Source organism: Columba livia, chromosome 2 (assembly GCF_036013475.1).
Source record: "Columba livia isolate bColLiv1 breed racing homer chromosome 2, bColLiv1.pat.W.v2, whole genome shotgun sequence".
Lineage (NCBI taxonomy): Eukaryota > Metazoa > Chordata > Aves > Columbiformes > Columbidae > Columba > Columba livia.
The window spans coordinates 5,060,956-5,074,737 of NC_088603.1; the positions used below are offsets into that span (position 1 = coordinate 5,060,956).

General features: G+C 40.8%; 1 long non-coding RNA gene across 3 annotated transcripts in view; it reads right to left on the reverse strand.

Moving 5' to 3' along the window:
* The window catches only part of LOC110366334 (uncharacterized), a 63,901-nt gene that overhangs the window by 44,182 nt on the left and 5,937 nt on the right, over nt 1-13,782 (reverse strand). For all 3 annotated transcript variants that reach the window (XR_010469914.1, XR_010469913.1, XR_010469912.1), the window contains exon 2: nt 7,710-7,740. This is a non-coding gene — a long non-coding RNA (uncharacterized LOC110366334). The remainder of the gene's footprint in view (nt 1-7,709; nt 7,741-13,782) is intronic.

The window sequence follows — 13,782 nt, forward strand, 5'->3', positions numbered from 1 at the left end:
TTTCCTGGCTGAAGAAAGAGAGGGGAAAAATGCCTGTTAATGAAGAGCTATATATTAAAATTCCATTTTAACCTACTGGTAGAGTAATTCTTGGCTTAAAAATCAAAAGCTCATCAATATCACTTATAAGTATATAGGCATCAATACTTCATAGGGAAGTTTCTAATTACTCATTGAATATATGCTCCTTTTCAACCTGTTCCTCAATTTTGCTCTCACTGCTATCCAGTGGCAAAAGATAATTTGTTTCCTTCATTTATAAAGGTCACTCTCTCTCCCCACAGATGAGGTTTTGTCTGTAGTGAAATTGGTCACCCCAGGGCTATGAGCTGTTCAACATGGCTGCTGATTAAGCCACATCTCAAGCAGTTTTTCAAAATTGCTCACCAAGTCATGAGGGTTCGGCAGTCTTTGTAAAGAGCTGATGTTGTTCCAAGTTGTAGTAGACAGCTGTCATGCAATGGCATGAGCTATAAAATGCCTTTGTCAGGGAGCAGCAATGCCCAGCTGCTCGCTGAGGTGCAGGGAGCCAGAAGCTAAGAGTGATAAGCCAGACAGCAGGTCTAGGGCCTCACTGGCCAAGATCCTGCCCCACAGTGCTCCAAAGTGAGACAAATCCAGAGATGGTTCTGCCAAAAGTCAAAATCATCCATCAATCTCATGCTGATGAGGCAAGTCCAAGGTTAAGCCAGGAAGCCAATGTGTAGGTGAGGATCAGGTCTAGCAATAAGAACCAGTCAGACATAGTCCTGTGATTACCACACAGGTCCTTGGCGACAAGGTAGGTCCAAGATCAAGCTTGGAAGCCAGCCTGTGGGTCAGAATTTAGATCAATGGCATCCATGTCCAAACATAGCTATGACTGAGAAGAAGACTAATAACTAACAACATAACTCAGGCCAGGCATAAAAGACCAGGACTGAACTTGAGTGGAGACCATGAACATGGAGTGTGCACAGAGGCCTCAGGAGAGGTTCGTCAGGGTTGCTAAGGCCTATTAGTGTCCTCAGGACTCTGGTATCATTTTCTGTCCACTGATTATAAAGGAAAAAGGGAAAACAAGTTCAGACACCTGCAGCTGATCAGATTAATCTCCTATCAGATCTAACATTAGTGTTTCCCCAAGTCTGTCTTGATTTTTGGTGGATCATATCCTAAAATCAAGTCCTGCTTCAGGGGTAACTTTTTATCCCAGTTAGAAGCAGGGCACTTTAGATAAGTAGTATTTAAGTTATTGAGTACTATTTAGTTTCTGTAGGATGAATATACTGGCTTCTGTATGCAGAAAAGAGTAACTGAATTAGGTAATGCCTCTTTAGGATCTCTTAAAATCAGTTTGCTCTTGACTGAAGGAAAGGAAGCAAGTTAAGGGCCAAGAAACCCAACCTGATGTTGCTGAAATGACAGAATCAGAGTCAAACAATAAACTGTCTCCTTGAGGAGCATTAAAGACTTCATGAAGGTGGTATGAAACCTTCCAGCATGGTTTGACTCCTCAGTCTCAGATCTTCCAGATTTTCTTATTGTGGAAGTCCATTCTGACCAAGGATTGCCATCTTTTTCTCCCCATATATCTCTGTAATCCGTGCACTTATCACCTTCAGGCTATGCTACCTTGACTCTCTCTTTATTACCTGAACATCAGCTGGTACAGAACATGACTATTTGTATTCTGATGTCTCTGTCCATTCAGTGGTTTTCAAACCAAGCCTCACACTCCTGAGTGCCACTGATAGCTGTCTATGGGTCAATCTGCTCAAGAAGTTCAATTTCCTGGTTTTCTTCAGCAAAGATTTCAAGACCTTAATCTTGGAGATCTCTTCCGTTTTGAAAATCTCCCACACTTTTTCTCACCACCAGAAAACAAAACAACTGAGCAAAAACACATGATAGCCTTAAATGCATTCTGAACCTAAGAAGGAGAAATGCCAGAAAATCTGTACAATACTGCTGTTATTCTTGTTCATATATGGAAAGCAATAACATATTATTGTGATAGATGGCAGCATCTGTGTCCAAAGCAGACAGATTATGGATATGTCTCCTGGGAAATATCTACATTCTGTAATGTGTTGCCAAGGCTGAGATACTCAGTCTAGTCCCTACCAAGCTAATTCTGGACATAGAAACAATATAGTTGTGTTGGTAGGATGTTCCATTAAGATAAACTAGCCTTACTAATTGACCCAGCACAGCTCCATTTTGAGAGGGATATGGCTGGTGACACTGTGAGTTTCCATGACTGTCATCCAAAGCTTCCCACAGAAAGGAGAGCACACATTACTTTAGGAGACAGCGATGTCAGACCCATGGGTAAAACAAACTAGTCTCAGAAGAAGTAAATGATGCTAAATAACAAATAAATTAGTTGTGGTTTCTTGTTTCTTTGCTAATCTCAACCTAAGTTTATGCTGATCGTTGGAATGGAGTGAACCCTAGTAGCAATCCACATCTGCTAAGATTAAAGAGTTCATGGACATGAAGATTTTTGTTGAGTCGGCCAGATTCCCAAGGTCAGCTGGTATGTCTTTGTATTTAAATCCACTTATAAAAGTTTCTTCCATGAATCTGCCCATTTTTCCATGTATATTTCAATATTCCATTTTTAATTCAATTCATTTCTGTTTTTTCTACAGCTCCATTTTCCTTTCTGGGAGTATATAATGATTGAAAATATATACTTCTATCCATTCTTCACCATTTAAGGGGGAAAGCAGAATCTGGTTTGTCTGCCCCTTTCCTTACCTAGGAATCTCTTTCCAGAGCTACACGTTGAGTCCCCAAAACCTCCCTGAGTGTAAGCGGGAGAAGATCTGGAATTTTAAGTCATGGTGATGTCACATGATTCTTGAGAACAAATAGCGGCTCTTCTGAATCAGTCCTATTTTTGACCTTAACTGTAGCTGTTGAATTGCAGGTATGGAGTTTTCTCACTCAGAACAGAATAAGTAGTTCCTGCAGTTCCTCATTTAGATTATTTTTGTTCCCCCCTTTTTTTTTTCTCCTTCTTTCTGGTTCTATATTCCTACCACAACTTTATAGCATCTGTTTCTATCCAATTTAATAATGTTTGCAGGACTTTAACCATTCCACTTCTCATTAAATCTTCAGGAAACATGTGGCTTAATTAAAACTGGAGAAGGGAATAGATTTGCTTTTTCACCTGAAATTCTGACAACTGAAAACAAAATTCAATTTTAAATGGATAATAGGAAAACAAATTTTCCCATGAGAGGATATCAACAATAATATTGCACGCTGTTTGTTTGGGGGCATTCTGATTTCTGCTCTCTTTGTTTCATGGGAAATAAAGCAAAACAAAAAACTGTTTTAAAATGGAAAACAAACCCTTCTGCTCCTGAAAGGCTGATGAGAGAATATTTCTATGGATGTGTTCTGTTTTGATTTTCAATATAGTGCCTCATCAAACTTGATGAATTTCCATTATACGTTTTTCTTTTGACAGGTTGACATTTCCCAGCAAGAAAAGATTGCCTAGGAATGTTTCTGATGGGTTGTTTCAGATGCACTGAAGTTCTTGAAGTAAAGGCACAACTTGTGGGATGCTGAAAAGAGTTACAAGGATTCCATGATGATTTGGGAAGCAGACAGATTTACATTTGGTGTTCTGCCTTAATGAATTGCATAAACAAATACTTGGGATTAATGAAACAGGTGACCTGATGCCTCTTTATCATGAGAACACAGCCTCTAGAAAAACCTTAATATGAGACTTAATGTCTTGACTCTTAATAAGCACTCCCCTACTAATCTCTTAATTCTCCAGATTTAAATAGCTGCTCAGAAGCTCAGCAGACAGAATTTACTCTTCCTGAAAAGTACACTTACTGAAAAGCATTTATTTATTGAAAACAAATGAGCAGGATTGGGACTCGGTTTTTAAGCAGAGATCCCCACTGAGACTGATGAGAATTACTGTCTTTTGCATGTAATGATGGCAAGATCTGGCTCAGTATTTAGACCATTTTAAAACTATGAAGCTGTATTCTCACTGGCACTAGTATGAAACCAGAATAAATTCAGCAAACCTGGCTTGCTCCAGCAACAGCACATTATCTGTTTTCTGCTTCAGATGATATTCTCACAAAGATCTTTTTCATTACTGAAAAAAAAAAAAGCAAACAAAACAAACAAACCCAAACTCATGCACTTTTTTGTCCTCTATGAAATGACTGCTTGTTTGCGCTATTGCTTGTACTGACAACTGGTCTTTAACATTGAACTTCTTATTTAAATGCCTGGACCTCAGAATCATTATGTCCTCAATTCTGAGACTAGCAAAATTATTGATCTTAGACCCTGAATTATTGAGAAGGACAGGAGAGGTTGTTAGCCAGTGGACTACAAATGTGCATGGCAAATACAAACAAAAGTGGTTATTTGCTATGTTCTCCTATTTTCATTTTACAATAATATTCTGTGAATTTACAACAAACTATACCACAAACCCATGGTGTCTGAAAGATTTGGAGCCTGCAGAAGGTGATCAGAGAATGATTGTTTACTGTTTCTTTCAATTCAAGAATTAAGCCTTGTAAAACGAAACCACCAAGGGTCAGTTTCAAAACCAACAGTAGAAAACGATTCTTCACAATGCATTAACTGTAAAACTCCTAAACACGGCATGTTGTGAAAGGTAAGAGTTCACACGCGTGCAAAATAATGAGCATATGTAGAAATAAATATGGAATGTATGTGGAATAGACAAATTCATGTAAGTTGTTTTTTTCGGGTTTTTTTAATGATATTAATGGTTTTCAAATGCAATGACCTACCTCCTGACCTAGAAAGCTGCTGGGACAGGAGATGCCTGAGGTTGGGTAAATTCTCCAGGAAAGCACTATCTGCCTGTCCCATTTTGATGGTCTTCATACAGTCCTAGCCCATGGCACAGAGCAAGACAGTTCTTTGTTTTTACCAGGCACAGCCATCATTATGCAGTTATACAGCCTATGGTGCTTTGACAATATTGTGATTTCAAGGTAGCTACTTGTCCTTTAAGCTGGGGCTCACCGCTGTGCTCACACTGACCTGGACAGGGGTCAGTGGCATCTGCACTTCCTGTTGATTGCAGTCCATATTTTTCATAATCATTTATGTCTTCTCACAGTTGAGGAGCTAAGTACACAATTTCAGACCCCAGTTCTGGAAAGAGAGTGTGTGTTTACTTGTGGAGGTTTGTGACATTGAGGTGCGCGGAGCAGATGTGCTTGAAGGATGAATCTGAGCTACAAATGTTTACTCAACACATTTCTCTTTATCCATTTTCCATTGCTGCGTTTCCTCAAACTCTTGTAAAGTTTATCAACATGTTTGTCATCGAAGTTTCCACTTACTCAAAACACCATTAACTGTTGCTACATGAAATTAATCCTAAGACTTCAGATCTGTTCACCTGACTGCAGACCTATTAATAACATTCTTTGCATGCCTCAGTAATCACAGACAAGCCATACATCTAATAAGTGTTTTTGCACTACCGTTAAGCTCCTTTTTAAATCTCATTAAGATTGGATTACTTGGTTATATTAATCCTGGTGGCCTTATGCCAGTGGTCCCGACTCATACTAGTTAGTGTAATATATTGGCCATAAGGATACAGGAAATGGCAAATTCAAAACTGAGAGAAAAGCAAGAAGCTGTCCCCATGGCTCTTCTTACTTCATAGTACTGTCCACAGCATAGATTAATTTAGGAGCCAGCATCTTGTGCTTTCAGGATTAAATTGTTATGTAGTTGGGACACATAAAGAGTTGCCTTTAGTCCGCTTCCAACAAATTCAGTGTTCAGTGCACCCACCATGCAGTGGATGGAGCTTTCTGCCTGCCATCCAAGCACAAAAATATTTCCTGTTGATATAAACACCACAAGCTCCACGCTTCACATACTGATGTTACATTTTATGGTAACCACAAAAACATCCTGGTTCTTTCCAAATTTACAGGTAGGGAAAGCAACGAAGAGGCAACTTGACTTAAAACATGACATGTCAACAGTCATCCGAGATCTGAATTCTTGGCTCTCATGCATTTGGCCAAGAATCCAAGAATCAAAATATCTTCTATTTGGTTAGTGTCTGATTATTGTGGGAACCACTTGTCCTGGAAAGCCTTATTGTGTAACTTTTGCTGTATGTAAAGCCAGAGGTTAGACAGGGCAAAAATAAATAGGCTTCCTACACAGACTGACTGGTATAGTGAGAGAATGCAGAGTATTATATCGTGCTGCTTGGCAAAGTTGAGATAATCTGCAATTTGCATTCTGACAGTCACTCATCATAGGCTTAAAATCATGAACTCATAGAATGGTTTGGGTTGGAAGGGACCTTTAAAGCTCATCCAGTGCCACCCCTGCCATGAGCAGGGACATCTTCACCAGCTCAGGTTGCGCAGAGCCCCATCCAGCCTGGCCTGGGATGTCTCCAGGGATGGGGCATCCACCACCTCTCTGGCCAACCTGGGACAGGGTTTCACCACCCTCATTGTAAAATATTTCTTCTTCATGTCCAGTTTGAATCTCTCTTCTTTTAGCTTAAAACCATTACCCCTTGTCCTGTTACAACAGGTCCTGTTAAAAAGTCTGTCCCCACCTTTCTTCTAGGTTCCTTTTCAGTACTGAAAGGCCACAAGAATGTGTCCCCACAGCCTTCTTTTCTCCAGGTTGAATGACACCAACTCTCTCAGCCTGTCCTCATAGCAAAGGTGTTCCATCCCCCTGTTCATTTTTGTGGCCCTGCGTGGCTTAACATGGTGAGTGTCCTTTACTGAACAGAAGAAGGAGAAATGGTCATTCTGAAATATTGTTCGGAGTCTCCTTGGATATCACAGAGGAGACATGCTGTCAAAAATGAGCCATTCTTAAAGGCAGCACCACAGGGGAGAGATGCTGCTGAGATGGCTCGTCTGCTATACTTCCCACTTCAGTGGCAGATGAGCAAGGCAGATGTCAGATGTATTTAAGATAGTTTTATCTTGTTTTTAAACTTTACTTCTGTAACTTAGAGTCTTTTTCTGTGAAGGACTTCCCCATTGAGCTCACTAGACTAAAGCCCGCTGTCTTTGTTTTAATCCTGATTGTTGCTTAAAGTGGATAAGTGTCATTCAGAACTCTGCTACAGAAGTTATTTAGGTGGCAGATATGGTCTCATGCCAGAAAAGTGGATAAATTCTTCTAAAGCAGGTAGTGCCCTGGGGAAAGACACTGCAAAACTTAGAATTCTTGTGGAGCACTTGCAGTACTATCCAAATTTTAATTCAGGCCTTGAAAGGATGATGTGATTTTGCAGTCAAGATGCATTTTATCTTCATACCAATCACTGATTTACAGGCTGGTATGCAGGAACCACAGGTTTCAGGACGTGTTTGTATCCATATGTGTCACTGACATCCTGAATTTTTTCATGTGGATTGAAAAAAAGGTCTGTGGGAACTGTCTGCCATTCAGTTGGTTTTATCTGCAGCTGCAGGTACTTGGGGAATATAATTCTGTTCATCCTTACATGCTTCACTCAGCTGTCTCAAAGATTTCCAATGAGAATAAGTTAAGTTTGTCAAACACCACCTGTATCTGTTCTTGGAGTCAAAGAGAAATTGAACCATTTCATACATAAAATTTCAGTCTTCGTAGACTAGGACTTGCTTTTTCTGGGAAGAAACTCAAGACTCACTGAATTGCTCTTATCAGCTTACCTGGAAAAAGAGTGTCTAGCTTGCTTTCCACCTAAAATGAAAACAAACAAGACAGAAACTATACACCCTTAAGCATTTCAGCTGAAGGTACCTTTAGCTCAATCTCTGTTTTCATTAGGCTGTAAATTGCATTAGCCCTAATGATAATCTTTTCCTTTCCTTTTCATACTTTAGTGTGTAATGCAGCATTTATTGACAAACAGCCAATACCCAGAGAACACAATTTCTGAAGAAAAATGAATTTTTATTACCAGTTCTCTGATAAATAAACATAAAATAATGCATCCCTTTTCTGCTGTCATAAGTCATTCTTTCAGAACTTACTAGAAATAGCTCTTTTCACCAATACTTCAACTTCTCTTTAAATAGAACCCTTCCTTTCATTAAGGTTTTACCAGTAGAGCTGGTTTTTCAGCCTCACATTTTATGGTGGGAAGATGAAAAACTTGAATACATTTAAATGTCCACTTAGAATAAACAGGGCCAGGGTTCCCCTTCCATTGCTAAATAGCATGGTACACTAGGTTCTTCAAGTTTGGGTTTTTTCTCAAAAAAGAGATGGAGAAAGTCATCAATAGGAACATGTTACAACTCAGTAGTCTGCTTTGAGAAGATCACTCTCTGTGCAGACATCTACAGAGGCAGAGGTGTCTATGTTAGAAAAGGACATTTCTGGAAAAGATTAGAGGCAGTGCAAAGGGATGGGTCTTTGAGCAAGCAACAAGTCCTGATGAATTATTTTTGGCACTAACCAGCATGGTGTTGTGCTCTGATGTATCATTTGCTTGTAATCATTGAATGCTATGCTCTTTTTCCTACAGACAACACATTTTCTAGTTGTGCTTGTAAACCTAGTTTCAGGCATCTGGTGAGACAACTGCTTTCTGTTCTTAGTACTAACATGGCTGCTCCTTTAATTCCTGTGGTGGAGGTCTGGGATGTGATGCTGAAAGCCCAAGGATCCAAATCTGAGCCCATTGGTGACTTTACAGAGGATAGGTAAGAGGATCAGGGAAGGAAGGTAAAACATGGTTGTGGAGCTTGTGATCACCATTTGCTTATATTCCACAGCTTTTCAGAGTCAGATCTGCAGAGCTCAGACATGCTGGATGAAGACAGGGTTTGGATGGCTTAGTTTCTCCATACAAATAGTCTGGAATAAAAATGCTGCTGTGCAAAGGATGGTTTTCAGCTGAAACAGCAGCTCAGTCCTGGATAGATTACAGAATTAGAATAGATGGATGAAAAGACGAGTAGGAAATGCAGAGTGGTGAGCAACCAGAGTAAAAACCTTTTCCTTAAAGAGCTGGAAGGATATTTTTCTTAAATGCTTGGATAACCTCTGATAAGATGAAGAAAGTGTGGGAATTTTACAGGAACGCATATACAGTTTGATGAGATGTTTCCCTAGGTAATCTACAGGCTGAGTCCACCCACTTTGTCACCTGTTCTTCAGTGTCCATGGAAACATCAAGGTAGAGGTAGTAACAAAGCTCTGTGGACCCCAAAAGCCAAATCTTTTTTATTGGTGATGTGCACAGCCTTATCCTCTACAGGACTTTGGAGGATCCACTGTTAACTTCATCTGACCCTTCAAGTGTGAGGTTTCAAGCTGGCATATGATATCTAGCCTGGAAATCGTTGAAGCATCCTAATCTAAGGTATCATAGTAAGGCCATTACCTCTTTGTAAAATAAGTTGTGATCTCCCCAAAATGACTTTTAGGGAAAAAGGAGACTGTTGGAGCCGAAGACATCTGATGCAAAGAACTCCTGTGGGAAGGGTTTATCATCAGAACGTCTAAAGAAAATGAACACAAGTGATCTTGGCTGAATAACAGTAAGTCTGCCAGCATGTGTTTTAATTAGATACTGAGCACATGAAGTATTACTCTGTAAAATTTCATACCCAAAGGTATCAAGTTTGAAACTGCTGTAGATGATTGCTGAAGTATTTAGGAGCGAATTAACATGAATGACTAAAAGTTCCTACAGCTCTCTTGCCCGCAAGAGCTCTCATATAAAATAAGGCAACACATACAGCTTTGATTCACGTTCTGGGAGACAGATGTTCATCATTGAGAAGTATTGCCAAAGGTGGCACTGATAAATTGCTATGAACAAGATGGACGTCAGAAATCAAATGCTCTCATTCCTAAATATGATGCCTCTCAGTAAGGATTTAAATATGTTGAACCAGATCTTCAGTCACCGTAAACTGTGATAATACTGTGGAAATGAAGAATAGCTAAGTATATGGCAAGTAATAAAAGCTTGCAGTGGAATTTCTTCTTTCATGAAAGATAGGATGGAATTAATCTCATCTAACTTCAGCTGTCTACAATGTGGCTGTTCCCTTCTGAACTCACTGCTCTCAGGTCCTTTTGTAGTCAAGGGAAGAAACAGAATCAGTCTGTAGACATTGAGTTAAGAGTGTTGTGAAGTAAATCTGAACTTCTCTGACTGCATTCATTAGAAGTCCACTGACTACAAAGGGAGGTTGAAGAGACCAGATCACCTGCAGATACTTTATAAATAATGACTTTTATTCATAGAATCATAGAACCATAGAAAACTTTGGCTTGGAAGGGACCTTCAAGGTCATCTAACCAAACCCCCTGTAATGAGCAGGGACATCTTCACCCAGATCAGGTTGCTCAGAGCCCCGTCCAGCCTGGCCTTGAATATCACAGGGACAAGGCATTTGCCACTTCTCTGGGCAACCTGGGCCAGTGTTTCACCTCCCTCAGTGTAAAAAAATTATACCTCATGTCTGGCCTTAATCTCCCCTTGTCCTATTGCAACAGGCCCTGCTGAAAAGTCTGTCCCCATTCTTCTTGTCAGCCCCTTTTAAGCACTGAAAGGCCACAATAAGGTCTCCCCGGAGCTTCTCTTCTCCAGCTGAACACCCCAACTCTCTCAGCCTGTCCCCCCAGCAGAGCTGTTCCAGCCTCGGATCATTCCTGTGGCTCCTCTGGCCCCTCTCCAGCAGGTCCATGTGTGTCCTGAGCTGAGGAACCAGAGCTGGTCCAGCACTGCAAGGGGGTCTCAGCAGAGCAGAGCAGAGGGGTAGAATCACCTCCCTCCACCTGCTGCCCATGCTGCTTGTGATGCAGACATTGCCAGTTCATGTCCAATCTTTCATCCACTAGCACCCCCAAGTCCTATTCCACAGGGATCCTCTTAATCCCTTCATCCCCAGCCTGTATTGACACCTGGGATTGCTCTGACCCAGGTGCAGGACCTGGCACTTGGCCTTGTTGAACCTCATGATGCTCATGAGCCCACTTCTCCACCTTGTCCAGGTCCCTCTGAATGGCAAGCCCGGTCCTACCTGTGATGGCAGATTTTTGAGCCAGAAAATTTCCTAGGAACCAATGTCTCATTTCCTATGTCCTTTTTTAAAAGCTCATTGTCCTATATTGGACATGTTATGAATGTCTTATGCAGAGACTGAAATGTTAATAGGAACCTCTGCTTAGTATGCAGTCTGTCTGCTCACATTCATTTATATTTATCAGCATGATTTCTAAACCTATTGTTTTCCAAATGGAGTGTTGCACTGCTGCTGCCTCCAGTAACCAGCAAAACTGAGATGACTGAAGAATGAGAAGTAAAATGAAAAAAAAAAAAAAAAAAACCAACATTATGTATAAGATAATTTTTTTTTCTTTACTAACATAAGTAATTTATTTTATGACATTTTTTCAAGCAATTTATACGCTAATGTAAATGTTGCAAAAACAAACTCTGTGGTCACAAGGAACCCAGGGGAAGTTTTTTAACTGTGTCCAACCTGAGAGTGCCAACTCACAGGGGTACCTCATTCTAAATTATTTTGCATGGATACTTAGCTCAGTGAAGTAAGGCTGGTACTTATACACAGATGTGTATGTTTACATACTCAATATGGCTTCAAGTGGCTAACTTTAGACACCCAGAATGGAAAAAAATGCAGCAGGAACAAACTAAAATAGAAGGCAGTTATTCCTGGGAAAAGAGTGATGATTTTCTTCAGGGGTGGCATGGCACTGTTAGCTTTGACATGAAAAGAGAGAAATTATGTTGACAGCTGAATTCTAGGCAAGTAGAAGTAGAAAATCCCCATTTTCTGCATTCTTTCACTCTCTAAGCCTCGTTCTCCCATGTGTACCTCCAGTATTACTTCACTGAAATCCACATGGCTGCAATGTGTAAAATTGGAGTATTATTGCTGTGACTGACAAACTAATATTTGTAAAACTGCTTCTGATTCATTTACCGGCCAACTACTGAGTCAAAATTTAGCAGCTCCTCCAGTAGAGCTGACAGTGCAGGCAACTTTGCGAAGAAATATCATTAATATTTTTTGCTTGCTTGTTTGTTTGCTGTCCTGATGACTGAGCTCCCAGGGAGCTGGCAAACAGTTCTTGGGAAAGAGAAAAACAGAAGTGATTTTCAAATATTTCACTGCAAAAGCTAAGTGAGCAGTGCTGTCAGATGATGGTGAGAAATAAAACAAACATTGCATTGGCAAAAAGTTTTTCTAAGGGAATTCCTGACATGCTGAGTGTGGTGCTGTGATAACCCCCACAAGGAAATCCAGAAGTGACTTGGCAGTTCTGAGGCCAGAAATTGCTGACAACTCAGCTACTAAAATAATTGAGACCTCAAAGAATTCGGAGCAGCCTGCTCAGGGGAAGTATCTTCTCAAAATTTCATCTGGTGAAACCATACTTGAGCAAGGAAGCTTACAAAGTCAATGATGAAGCTTGTCAGAAATGACAGGCCAAAATGTAGGGAAATCAGTGAAGATGTAATTGAATTACCGCGCTCTGGCTGCAGTCACCTGCATGCACTCAATCCACAGCAAACAGAGGCAAAACGCCTTAACTTCTCTGTTTCCCTGAGACTTGTGATGGGTTGGGAACATGCAAACTGTGAAAACATGTTTTAGCCGACATGCAGTGCAAGGATTCAGTACAAATATTAAGACTGTGATGATTTAACGACAAATGTGGTCTGCGATAGGGTCTGCTCCCTCCCCTTGACCCAGGGTGGGATACCTGATCTCAAAACCTTGCTGGGATGTGTTGCCTTTATTTTCCCTTCAGGAAGGTCCTGGGCTGAGAGGAGGCTCCTTGCCTGCTCGTTTGGACAGAAAATTTGTCTCCAAAACTGCTTTACCAGGGGACTTCAGGATCTTCTCCAGGCTGCCAGTTGCCCTTCACAGTCTGCAAATTCTGACTGCAAGACACCCAGATCAGCATCCCTGATGTGTCAGCTTTGCTGTCCCCCAGCCAGCCAGGACAAAAAGAGCATCTGGCAGCACCTGCAGTCACCAGAACAATTCTCCCAGCCCATATGGGCTTGGTGCTGGCTTAGGTTTGTGGGCTCTAGGGAAGCAATGAGCTGATTGCCTTGGCAATAGGATGTGCAAAACACAAAGCTGCAGATACTGTCACAAGGAAAAGCTCTGTGTTATTCCATGAGAATACTGTGTCAAGGTGAATTCCACAGTAAAGAAAGCTAGAAAATCTATCTTGTGCCTAAGGGGTGATGCTCCCCCTCATTTTCCTCCTCTTCCCCCTGTCTCAAGGTTTATACTGCACACCAAAGACTTACTAGTAGGAACCATTTCAAACAATGTAACTTTCTTTAAATATCACCATTTTATCCTCCATCCTACTTACATTCCTCATTCAAGTGTAATTGCAAGTACTAGCTTGCTGAGGAGGAAGAAACTATGTGCCTTTACTTTGTAAGAGTGAATTCTGTTATCCTGAGCTGTGCTCGTTATCAACTCTGGTCGCCATTATTTCAAGAAACCATTACATTCATTATTAATAAGAACCCTCCAGCTAACTTTCCAACCTCACAGACATTATTCTGGTTTGAAATGTCATCATGTCCCTATGGCATTCACTCACTTTGCAAGAAGCAGGGGGGACTCATCCCATTCCCTTCCCTAGCCTGACCTTTTTCAGATCTGGCACACCCAGATCCATTCACCTGCCTCTTGGAAACAGCTGAAAATGATGCAGTCGAAAGGAGACAGAGAAGTACAACACTTTCAGAGATTTGTAACTGTTCTG